Source organism: Clupea harengus, chromosome 18 (genome assembly GCF_900700415.2).
Source record: "Clupea harengus chromosome 18, Ch_v2.0.2, whole genome shotgun sequence".
Taxonomy (NCBI): Eukaryota; Metazoa; Chordata; class Actinopteri; order Clupeiformes; family Clupeidae; genus Clupea; species Clupea harengus.
In genome coordinates, this window is record NC_045169.1 from 18366199 (window position 1) to 18378698 (window position 12500).

The 12500-nt window shown below is 46.7% G+C and overlaps 1 protein-coding gene across 1 annotated transcript in view; it reads left to right on the plus strand.

Moving 5' to 3' along the window:
* The first annotated feature begins 598 nt into the window (after positions 1–598).
* Positions 599–12500, plus strand: part of kdm6ba (lysine (K)-specific demethylase 6B, a) — a 92279-nt gene continuing 80377 nt past the window's right edge. The window contains exons 1-3 of the mRNA XM_042710390.1: positions 599–1511; positions 6353–6501; positions 6763–6859. The gene's annotated coding sequence lies outside the window, so the exon portion shown is untranslated. The remainder of the gene's footprint in view (positions 1512–6352; positions 6502–6762; positions 6860–12500) is intronic.

A 12500-nucleotide genomic window follows, 5' to 3' on the forward strand; every position in this document is an offset into this window, starting at 1 on the left:
CTGAAGGAAGGAAGGAATGAGAACGGAGGGGAGAGGGCTGGGAGGGAGGTGGAAGGGTTAGGCTGTTCAGAGTCGCATTCATCCATTCCTTCGCTGTGTCCTCAATGAGAGAGAGAGAGAGAGAGAGAGAGACTTCCTCAGACAGTAAGGGTCTCTTTATGCACAAGTAGCGCTCCTCCGCTGGCCTGTGTACCGCTAACTGCTTGTTGCCGTGCTCATAGCAACACATCGAATTCAAATTCAAATAGGCCTCCCAAGGCCCCATTGTAATAAGCCCAGTCCTCAAGATTTAAAAATGGTGAGTGTGTTTGGGCGGGGGAGTGTATCTCATCTTAGATTTAGGGGACAAATTCCTCTGAGTGTTCTATTAATTTGCCAAGTCTCCCACCTGAAAGCACTATCTAAGTATGTGGACCAGGGAGTATTCAAAAGTCCTTCAAAGCACACCTTCATTGACCTCTGCTTGAGAATGTGCTTCACTCGAGAACTGCACAACCGCCTGTGTTTTCAATTAGAGGATATAAAATGTCAACTAACATTCCGTGGCAAGAAACACAATTATCAGATGCCAGTCTTTAGTGCACTTCTCCAAAACGCGAATTCCATGTGTCGTTGGTGGCTGTAGGTGGACCAATGCAGAGAAACAACTATGTTTCTACACAACATACATTTGTAACAAGTGGATGACCCCTCGTTCCCAATGAATGATTACGTCTGAGGAAGTCGCCGTGCATTATTCCCGACTGTTTCCCAGAAAGAATGAAGAAATGGTGGAATTTTTTGGTAAGTCACAGCCTCCTGTGCTTTCCCTATGAGTGTGGAGGCGGGGCACTTCAGTCCAAGACTCGTCCACCGAAAATAACCTGCATGAGGGAGGGAAGAGACTTCCAGAGAAAAGTGAGAGAGAGTAGAGGGAGGAGGAAAGGATAGTGCCCGAAAAAGCGGGGAGGGAGAGAAGAAGAAGAAGAACGGAGTGCCTGCGCTGCGATGGAATAAAAACTGCGCAATTTTAAATCCTATCTCCGCTGCTCTTCCAGCGCTGGCCAGCGGCTGCAGCGCAGCCACACGCCACCCGATGTCTCCTGGACATGCGAACACGTTTCGTCCAGCTTGCGTGGATTTCCTCGTCCTTTACCACTGGCTGTTCGTTTAGACAACAATTGTGTGACAATTTCTTTGATAGTCTTTGAGCTACATGGCAAACGTTTTGGAGAAGAATTGGCAGAGACAAGCCTCTGTGACGGCCACATCTTTGCTTCGGTTTCATAACGTATCTGCGTGTGTAGAAGTGCATCCTCACGCCGTCATTTCAAACATGCGTATCGATTCGGAATGCATAATTAAACCTTCTTACATGACCACGCTCGTGCTGCGTGACTCTCCAGGCGTCCATTCTGGTGGGAAGAGGAGAATGCCTACCATAATCGTCTTTTGGGATGTATCACTGGACAATTTAACGTTATGGAGAAGGGGCACGGCACCTCCCAGTCACACTCTGCTTTTGGCAGCAGGTAAGCGGGCGGCAAAGCACTTTTTACACTTTTAACGTTACATCTGCACCCAGCACGTCAATAACAGGTACTTTACACTACAGGATGTGCTTGCTTCCAGACAAGCTGGAACGATCGAGTGAATCTTGTCAACCCGATCCATTCTTGTGCGTGCATTAATTAATGCATTTTTTTTGCCTGCTTAATCGCCTTAATTAATTGCCATTATGAATCTCCAGTCCCTTCTGAATATGTACGCACAGCGTCTTTTCGCCATTCATTTAAACTTACTCTGCGCCAGAGATTTGTAGAAGGCCAGACGGACTTCAGTTCGCATGCTTGTGTCGAATGAGTGTTTAATTTGTAGAAACTTGCCTTCCCTGGCAGCTTCTAAGGAAACTGATGAGCTCATACAGTTACTCTTGGTTTACGGGAAACGAGTAGGAGTTAGGGGAGCTGATGCGTTGCAGTCGCTAATAGGAGAAGCCCACGCTTTCTCGCTAACTAAATGACTCCCGCACAGTCAAATCTGTTATTAATCCGTATTCTGCTAAAGCTTTCGTGTTGTACCACCGCGTAAGATCTGGGTGTTAACCTGGTGTGTTGGCGTATATTTAAATAATTATTTGTGATGTAATCGCGGCCATTGAATGAAATCCGGGCCTGGTAGTAGTGGAGAAGGAGTGTCGCATTTTCTTTCTGAAATGTCATGTGGTGAAGTTGTGGCGGTTCATAGAATTTCCAGGAAGAACGTTTGAATTTTTTTCTGTGTTGTTTTTTCTTCGTCCTCCACTCCTCTCTCTTTCCTCTCTGTCCACGCCCCCTTGCGTAGTAGGAGTAATTACCCATATCGAACACAAGAGGGTGCTCCATCACCACTGATATGTGGCTTTCCAGAGCCTTCTAACATGAAATGGGACGAGGAAGAGATTGTTAGGACGTGTACCACGAGTCATCATCTACTGTCCAGGTTGTGATATTAATGGACACGGTTGACAGTTGGGAGACACTGACAGATTATATGCTGACAAATGCCTGAAAACGTATTTTTAAACTTCTGCTACCAATGGATGTTATCAGTGCCAGTCAGTTTCATCAGTCTTTACAGCAGTCTAACTTCAACTGTGCTGGAGGCTGGAGTGATCATCAGATGCCAAGTGAAGGAGACTAACATTAGGAACATTAGTCCTTACATATGTCTTGGACGGTCACACATTTGATTCATTTATTTGGAATGACCAATACTGATTACAACACCACAGTATCCAAATATTAATAAAGAGCCTATTATGTCTCACACAACAACACAAACACTGTGCAAGTATTTACATCCAAGTGAATCAGTAGATGGATACAGTCATATCAGGGGTAGAGATGGCAGCGCCTTCTCCATATATGCAGACTGCCTATGATTGCTGACACAGAGCAGTATTTAGCTATTTGCTTAGAGTTCTTATTATTAAGTCCAGCAATTTGCAATCCTCTAACACAGAGTCTATGAACATGTCCAAGGCTACCATAAATGAGTACAACTAGTTTTGTACTATAACCACCTACTGTCAGAGCATGAATTAATGGCTGGCACACACACACACACACACACACACACACACACACACACTACATCACATCTATAGACAATAACACCTGAAAAGACCGGAGGTCTCTCCTCTGATGTGTCTTGCTCTCTGGTACTGTCAAAATGTCCCATGGCAGTTGAATGCTATTCCATGTATTCATTAGAACACGGTTGTTTGATTGTTTTGATAGGATCCATTTCTCTGACAGATGGAGTAATGTGTTTTGGTAATGTATCCTTAAGTTTGCCAATACTACCTTTAGCCCACTCTGTGGTCCCTCACCATTTAAAGAGCTCACTAGGGCTATTTACCCAGCTGTGAAATATGAGCCAAATACAAAACACAGTGTGAAAACACAGAATTATTTATTTATTTATTTAATTCATTTTTTAAAGTTCTCTCCACGCCATGAGGCGCACAAGGCCGTAACATCTGACTAGTTGCAGTTTCAGTATTCGGTAGTCATGTTTGTTCTTTCTGGGAACAGGTGATTGGCCTGTAGCCCAACCCCCAACCTGGAGGACCAGTTGGTTTTCTGTCGGGGTTTCCCTTCCCTTAGAAGATTGCTGTGTCATGCACTCTCACAAGCTCCATCTGCCCGGGTGCAGTTTAATGCCATGCCCCGGACTCAATGATGTGTCTGCAATAGTTTAAAACCCAAGAGAGACCGGACTTATTTCACTATGTATGTACATTGTATTGATGGAGAGAACAATTTAAGTATTGTACATAATACATAATAGCATATAGCAATATGTGTATATGTAATATATCAATACTATATTATTGTATGCATGGGTGTTTAGTATAAAAAGTATATAATATGCACAATATGATGGTTGTAGCACTTCTGAGGGAACTAGAGTGTGTGGATTACACTTGAATTTGGTTTGAATGATTAGAAAGGTGTTGTAGGCTTTGAGTGAAAAAAAAAACTTGGAATTAAATACAATTTGGAAAACAATTCGGAAATCTAGCTCTGGTGATGCTGGTGGACTTGTGAACCCCTGGACGACCTGTTAATGCAAGTTAGCCAGACCTGTGGTTGCTGACTGTAGAGTCCATGGTTAAGACCTTACATGTGTTTTCCACTAGGTGGCGACAAAATACCAATATTTGGGATGGGACGTGGGGAGCCATTTACCCCTCAGCTTTGAGGTTGTAGTGGTTGTAGCTTTGAAAGGGTCATTGTCGTAACTGTGAAAATGTTTGTGACTTTGAGATGATTGTGGTTTCACTTTTAATCAAGGGTTTAGCTTCGACATGATTGTGGTTTTACGGAAGGTTATAACTCGAAATGATCATAGTTTATTTAAAATGGTCAATGATGAAGTTTTGAACTGATCACGGCTGAGGCTCAGAGGTAGATAGATAGAGAGATAGATGGATACTTTATTAATCCTGAGGGAAATTTAGGTCATCCAGTAGCTTATACACTTAACTCACAAACATACATACATAAATTACAGTAAAAAACAATACACATAGGGAGAAAATGTTCACAGGGAGTGGGGTGTATACAGATACAGGATAGATATGGCCCTATATTACAGTGTGCATTGATTGTGACAGTGTTGATGTCCACGAGGAAAGTAGTGCAAAGAGTGCAGAGAGATAGTGTTCATGTGCTTGTGTGGATAGTGCAAAGATCTCTATCTTTGCACTATCCACACAAGCACATGAACACTATCACTGCACTATCACTGCAATCAGGTGAACATAGTTGTAATTTTCTATCATTTTCTATACTTGTGCTTGTGTGTGTGAGGATAGTGCAAAGTGATATAAATAGTAAAGTCAAGTCTGTGCAAGGGGCTAGTATAGCCAGTAAAAAGATGGACAGTGGGATGGAATATAATGAGATGAGAAGAGAAGGGCAGACTGAGGTAGACTCATGCAGATAAGTCCATCTCCCTCCCCCTCCCCTTCTGCGTGGCGTTATAAAGCTGTATGGCCCTGGGGACAAAGGACTTCCTCAGCCAGTTCGATGAGCATGACAGTGACAGGAGTCTGCCACTGAATATGCTCCTCTGTCCGTTAAGAGTACTGTGTAGTGGGTGGTGGTCATTGTCCAAGATGGTCAGCAGCCTACTCGGGGTCCTTCTCTCCGCCACTGTTGTTAGGCAGTCCAGTTCGATGCCAACAACAGTTCCTGCCTTTCTCACCAGCCTGTCTAGTCGCCCTGCATCCCTCTTCTTTATGCTGCCTCCCCAGCACACCACAGCATAAAAAAGGAGGCTGGCAACAACAGACTGGTAAAACATGCGCAGGAGTTTGTTGCAGACATTGAAGGACCTCAGCCTCCTCAGGAAGTAGAGCCGGCTCTGTCCCTTCTTTTAGATTGCATCAATGTTGGCTGACCAGTCCAGTTTACTGTCCAGATGAACTCCTAAGAACTTGTAGGTGTTGACCACCTCCACACTTACACCCCCGACGGAGACGGGTAGCAGAGGGGGCTGAGACCTCCTAAAATCCACCACCATCTCCTTGGTCTTGGTGGTGTTCAGCTGCAGGTGGTTATGCCTACACCACTGCACAAAGTTGTCCACCAGGCTCCTGTACTCACCCTCCTGTCCATCCCTGATACATCCCACAACAGCAGAGTCATCAGAGAACTTCTGGATGTGGCACGACTCCGTGTTGTAGGTGAAGTCTGATGTGTACAGGGTAAACAGGACTGTGTGGAGCGCCGGTGCTGCACAACACAGTCTCAGATACGCAGTCTTTCAGCCTGACAAACTGTGGTCTCTCCGTCAGGTAGTCAGTGATCCAGGATACCAGGTGGGTGTTCACACCCATCTGCACGAGCTAGGTGAACATAGTTGTAATTTTCTATCATGATGGAGGTAGACTTGAACATAGTTGGTGCAATGTTAAGCTTTGACATGGCCTTAGTCCATGGTTATAATGTTGAGGTGATCACAGATTGCAGTGACACTTCTGTTTATATACCAGTTTATGGTTTGTTCTACATCAATAGTTTACAAGTTTTTTTTCTTGAATTTTCTCTAATTATTGAACTACCAGGCATGTGTGCATGCTGTGATTAGGTTGTAGTAAATATTGGGTAGGATTTAGTAAAAATATTTGTTTTTGCCTCAAGGGGGCGCTCTCTGCTCAAAGTGTGCCTGTTTGGTGAGCAATGTCGATTCCCTTTCAAGGACTATTTGAGTCCATTCCTTGTTACACACGTCGGTGGACTTCAGGGTGTTGTTTTAGGTTCATTCAGGATACACCAACACTTATCCTGAGCTACTAACTGGCCTTTTGTTGTGTTTGCAGAGAAATGCAACCAAACATGAATGCTGATGAACTGGCTGGGCAGCCACAGCACAAGGTCAGAGAGTTTGTCCATGGATCACGGCCACCAATCATGGAGTCTCTCGAGCAACTGAGTGGCAGACCAAATGGCCAATCAGCTTTCGGAGAGGGTAAGTCCGGATTGCTTTGCAACAACTCCTTTGAGCTCCCTCCCCCCAACCGATCAGTGTTAAAGTCAAGAGTGCAATCCTCTGTGCTCGAATGACTGGACACACGAGCCTTTGTCCCCATGGTCATCGTCACCATCAGCTAAAGCAATGGCAAGTCTTAAATAATACCCAGAGTTCTTAGCGTCTGCCTGTAAGCATAAGCATGTGACCTCTCATTTTGTCCATCTAATGCTTTTCATCAAACCTCTTCTGTCCCTACAGAGTCCTCCCTCCCTCTGCTGTGTTTGTCTCTCTGTCTCCCCCGGTCCACCGGGCTGCTCCCTGCCCCTCCCCAGGCAGAGACCACCATGCTGGGCAGGTAAGCCTCCATGCACCCCCCCCCCCCCCCCAACACACACACACACACACACACACGCGCACACACACACACACACCCGGCAGTGAAGGGGTTACGGGGCAAACGCCACAGTGGTGGCAGTGCATACCTCTGAGGTCACCCTGCACCCGGAGGCACCAGCTGTGCTAAATATTTACACTTTGCAAGCCGGGGAAAAAAATATCAAACGTGCAGCGCTGTCGCCAGCCCCCGTATGGCAGCAGGAGAGGGGGGGGGGGGGGGTAAAAAGCACCAATCAGTGGTGTCAGCCTTCGCTGGGCTTCAGTAAACTCCCTGCAGGTGTTTACCATCTCTCAGCGCACACCCAAACACACACACACACACACTCACACACAGACACACAGACACACAGACACACACGCACGCACACACACACACTCGTTTAGAGAAAAGAAACCTCCTTTTATGTGCCTGGTACTCCTGAGGAACCTCAGAAGGTTCCGGGTCTGGAGTCTTAAACGTCGTTCATGTGCCGCCTCATATTTCTGCACAAAGACTGTTGAGTTCTGAGTGACGGGGCAGATTTATGACCCTCGTAAGTGGCTGTGGACAGGTTGGGGCAAACAGCGTCTCGTAATGTGGTCAGGTCTAGGGAGGACTCGTATACACAGTGACTTTTGTTGCACAGTAACATGGATCTGCCTCCGTGTGTGTGTGTGTGTGAGTGAGTGTGTGTCACAGTGGGGTACTGTTGCGTGTGTTTGTGCTTGTGTCAAGTTAGGTTGGTTTAAATCTGTCTGTGTGTGGAAAGATCAAAGTGTGTGTGTGTGTGTGTGTGTGTTAATGTTTGTTGGTGCTTGTGTGTGCATGGATCAGTGTGTGTATGTGTGATTAGAAATACGTGTGAATGCAGTTACTTGTGGTGACTGCAGATTTCTCTGCAGAATACTGCAGATACCAGTCTATTTGTAAATGCCTGTGTGTGTATTTGCATGTGTCAGCGTGTTCGTGGGTGTATGCGCATGAATGGCTATATGTTTGTTTGTCTGTGTTGTTGCGAGTGTGCGTGTGTGTGTGCGTGTGTGCGTGTGTGTGTGTGTGTGTGTGTCCATTCTTGTGAAAGAGAGATACTTCCTGGCTTAAACGCGGTGATGATGGGTAATAATGAGAACCTGCAAAATGATTTACTGCCCTGTGCTTCCTGTCTGCGCGTGATTGGACGAGCCTGGTCAGATGCTTCCTGGCTGCGTGTGATTGGATAAGCCTGGTGTGGTCTGGTTTGAGTAGCTTGTGTGTGACTGCTGGTGTCTTTGGCATGCTGCTAACATGCTTTACCTAGTCATCAGTCATCAGTTCATGTGTTGAGTTGGATTTTATATATTGGACTACAAAAATGTCTTTATTTCTCAATGTCTTTCTCTATCCCTCTCTCTCTTTTCCTCTCTGTCTTTCCTCAATCTATATCTCCTCCTATGCCCTTTCTCCCTGTCTCTTCCCTTCACTTCGCTTTCTTTCCTCCTCTCTTTCTCGCTCCCCTGTTCTTTTTTTCCTCTCTTCTTCCCCCCCCCCTCTCTCTCTTTCGCTCTCTCACTAGCACTCTTTGTTTCCATATAGGGTATGTGCAGAGTATGACATCATGTCACACAAAGGTGCTTTATGTTGTGTGGGTTTGGACACAAGCCAGATTGCTAGCGCGAGCTGGATAGAGAGAATATGAGATTGAGGGTAGGGAGAGAGAGATGACAGAAAGAGGAAGAGAGAGGACTCACCATATACAAAAGCAAGGTGAGAGAGAGAGAGAGAGAGAGAGAGAGAGAGAGAGAGAGAGAGAGAGAGAGAGAGAGAGAGAGAGAGAGAGAGAGAGAGAGAGAGAGAGAGAGAGAGAGAGAGAGAGAGAGAGAGAGAGAGAGAGAGAGAGGAGAGAGAGAGAGAGAGAGAGAGAGAGAGAGAGAGAGAGAGAGAGAGAGAGAGAGAGGACTCTAACCGGGATATAGTTCTCTGATGTGGTACTGGGCAGACAGGGCCCCCTCACACACACACACACACACACACACACCAGTACTCCAGTGCTTCCGCTGGGCCCCAGAATGTGAGGGGGTGTCTATGTGGTTCATCCTGTGGCCATTGTTACAGAGCTGATAAAGATCAACAATGACCACTGCAACCCAGGGAGGGGGAGACAGAGAGAGAGACAGATAGACAGACACAGAGAGAGGGAGACCGATAGACAGACACAGAGAGAGAGAGAGAGACAGAGAGAGAGACAGAGGGGGAGACCGATAGACAGACACAGAGAGAGGGAGACCGATAGACAGACACAGAGAGAGAGACAGAGAGGGAGACCGATAGACAGACAGAGAGAGAGAGAGATAGACAGACACAGACAGAAAGTGAGAGAGAAAGAGAGTGTGTGTGTGTGTGTGTGTGTGTGTGTGTGTGTGTGTGTGTGTGTGTGTGTGTGTGTGTGTGTGTGTGTGTGTGTGTGTGTGTGCGTGTGTGTAAAACAGTCCGGCCGGTGAGTAGGAACTTGAGGAAAGAGAACAAAAAGTGATTGTGTGTGTTTTAATCACACACATACACAGCCGATCGATGGTGGACAGTCATGGTGTTATTTACAATGATCTCTACAGCACAAAACCTCCTGTTGTATCCTTGTGACCTCCCCTGTGTGTGTGTGTGTGTGTGTGTGTGTGTGTGTGTGTGTGTGTGTGTGTGTGTGTGTGTGTGTGTGTGTGTGACAGCTCATATATCTTGGGAAGGAGGAGATAAGGGCTCATCCTGGATGTCCTCTGAGCCCCCGTGCTCTCGGCTCAACACTCAGGACTTCCGCTCCCGTGCTCATGAAAGAACGAGGGATGATGGCGAACGACAGAAGAGGAGAGATGGATCAAGGGAGAGGATACAGGCGGAACAAGAGAGTGTGTATGAGTGGTTGTGTTCCAGTGCTGATTGTGTGTGTGTGTCTGTGTCTGCCTGCCTGTCTGTTTGTCTATCTCCCTTCTGTCTTTGTGTGGATGAGTGGTTGTGTTCAAGTGCTGTGTGTGTGTGTGTGTGTGTCTGTGTTTGTGTGTGTGTGTCAGTACTGTTTCTGGTAAATGCTGTGTGTCTAGCCTGAGGCAGTAAAGTGTGTAAGTCTGCTGGCTGGGCGATCTGTCACTGCTACAGCCTCGTCAATCACCCGCCATCAGCCAGTAGAGTACACACTGTCTGCTCAGTCACCTTCACACACACACACACACACACACACACACACACACACACACACACACACACACACTGACCAACACGCACACACTCACACACAAAATCACTCACAATTACACACATAGACATACACAGACACATACACACTCACACTTAATCTCACACACACACACAGACACCGACCCATAATACAATACTTGTAATCTCACACAGACACTGACATAATCACGCACACTCTCATTCATTTACACACAATAATTACAGACACACACACACACACAGATGGCATGACTAGTGTAGATCAGACCTAGCCAAGTCCCTTTCACGATCAGTTGTTACCTAGGTTACGTAATGAGCAATGGAGATGAAAAGCGAGTAGGAGAGGGAGGGAAGGAAATAAAAAGGAAGAAGAAGGGGGAGAGAGAGAGAGAGAGAGAGAGGAGATGGATGGAGAGAATAGAGAGCGAAGAGGAAAAAGAAATGTAAGAGAGAGTATAGCGGAACGGAAAGAAGAGAGGAGACAGCAAGGAAGGAGAGAGTGGGAGGATATTAGGAAGCTGGGGGCACAGGAACAGGAAGGACGGAAGAGAGCCACCCCCACAAACACACACACACACACACACACACACACACACACACACACACACACTCACACTCAGAGAGGAAATGATGGTGGGAGAGTAATAAGCGGGAGTGTGAGAGAACAACATGAAGTCATCAAAGAAGGAGTGCAAGAGGATGTGACATCATTGGCCTTGCTTTTCTTCCCACCTGTGGGGGCAAGCATGAAGTGTGTGTGTGTGTGTGTGTGTGTGTAGTGTGTGATGAGCCTGAGTTGTACATAGGTTTATTAAATCATTAAAGGTTCCTGATGACTCGACTGGAGTTGAGAGCCGGTCAGCTGAGAGCGAGATGCACAAGAGGGAGAGAACGAAGGATAGAGCTGATCATGAGAGAAAGAGAGAGAGAACGAAGGCTTGAGCTGATCACTAACGAGAGAAAGAGAACGAGAGGGAGAGGGGGGGGGGGTGGTATTTGCTGTGCATATTGGAGTATGTAATAGTTAGCCAGTATCTGGGAAAGAGAGAGTTGAGAGTTTTACATCTCCATGAACTCTTACTGGTAAACACATGCACACATACAAACACACACACAAGAATAGGTTGGATGTGTGTGTGTGTGTGTGTGTGTGTGTGTGTGTGTGTGTGTTGCCCACTACTTGGAGGTAGTTGCCCACTCTGTCACCTAATTCTGAAACACTGAAGGACGAGGAAACGTCAGGGGGAGGAAGGAGGTGTGTGTAGAGGTGTGTAAGTCTGCACATATGCGTATTTATTTGTGTGTATGTTCATGTCTGCATAAATGTGTGCATGTGAGTATGACTGTGTGTGTGTGTGTGTGTGTGTGTGTGTGTATGTACGCATGTATGAGTCTGCATTTTCAGGCAGAAGATTTTTGCAAAAGTCTCTCTTCCCTCGTCTAATCCTCAGGGTAACATAGTCACCTCTCCCCTCCCCCTATTTCTCTCCTTCTTTGTTTCTCTCTCTCTCTCTCTCTCTTTCTCCCCCCCATCTCTCTCTCTGCCTCCTGTGCTCTCAGTTTACCCCCTGACCCTGCGCACACACACATACACACACACACACACACACACACACACACACACACACACACACCCTCGTCTCCAGGCGGGGTCACAGCCCTCCTTCTTTTGTGCTGTCTCTCCTCCTGTTCACCGAGCTTTTGTTGCCCGTGGGGCCCTCGTAAGGGAGAGAGAGATGGAGAGAGAGAGAGAGATGGAGATAGAGAGAGAAATGGAGATAGAGAGATGGAGAGAGAGAGATGGAGAGAGAGAGATGGGGAGAGAGAGAAATGGAGAGAGAGAGAGAGATGGGGAGAGAGAGAGATGGGGAGAGAGCAGGAGTAAGATGGAGAGACAGACAAAGAGAGAGAGAGATAGAGGGGTTAGGTTGAGGTGTCCCTCTCTGTGGCGAAGCTCCAAAGCTCATTTAGTCGCTCTGCCTGTGCATTTCTTACCAAGTCATGGATTTCCTGTTGTGAGGTGGCTGTCGTCTGTGTCTGTCTGTCTTTCTCTCACTCACTCTTTCATTTTCTCTTCCTCTTCTTCCCTCTCATTGTCTGTCTCTCATGATTTCCTTCACAGCTTTGCTCACTGAGAATGGCTGTCTTTCTCTCACTCCCTCTCTCTCTCTCTCTCTCCCTCCCTCTCTCTCTCTCTCTCTCTCTCACTCCCTCCCTCTCTCTCACACTCCCTCCCTCTCTCTCTCACTCCCTCCCTCTCTATCTCTCTCACTCTCTCTCTCTCTCTCCCTCTCTCCCTCACTCTCTCTCTCTCTCCCTCTCCTACTCTCTCCCTCTCTCCCTCTCCTACTCTCTCCCCCTCTCTCTCTCTCCCCTTAGAAAGAACTCATTAACCTCTCATCTGACTGTGAGCTCAATA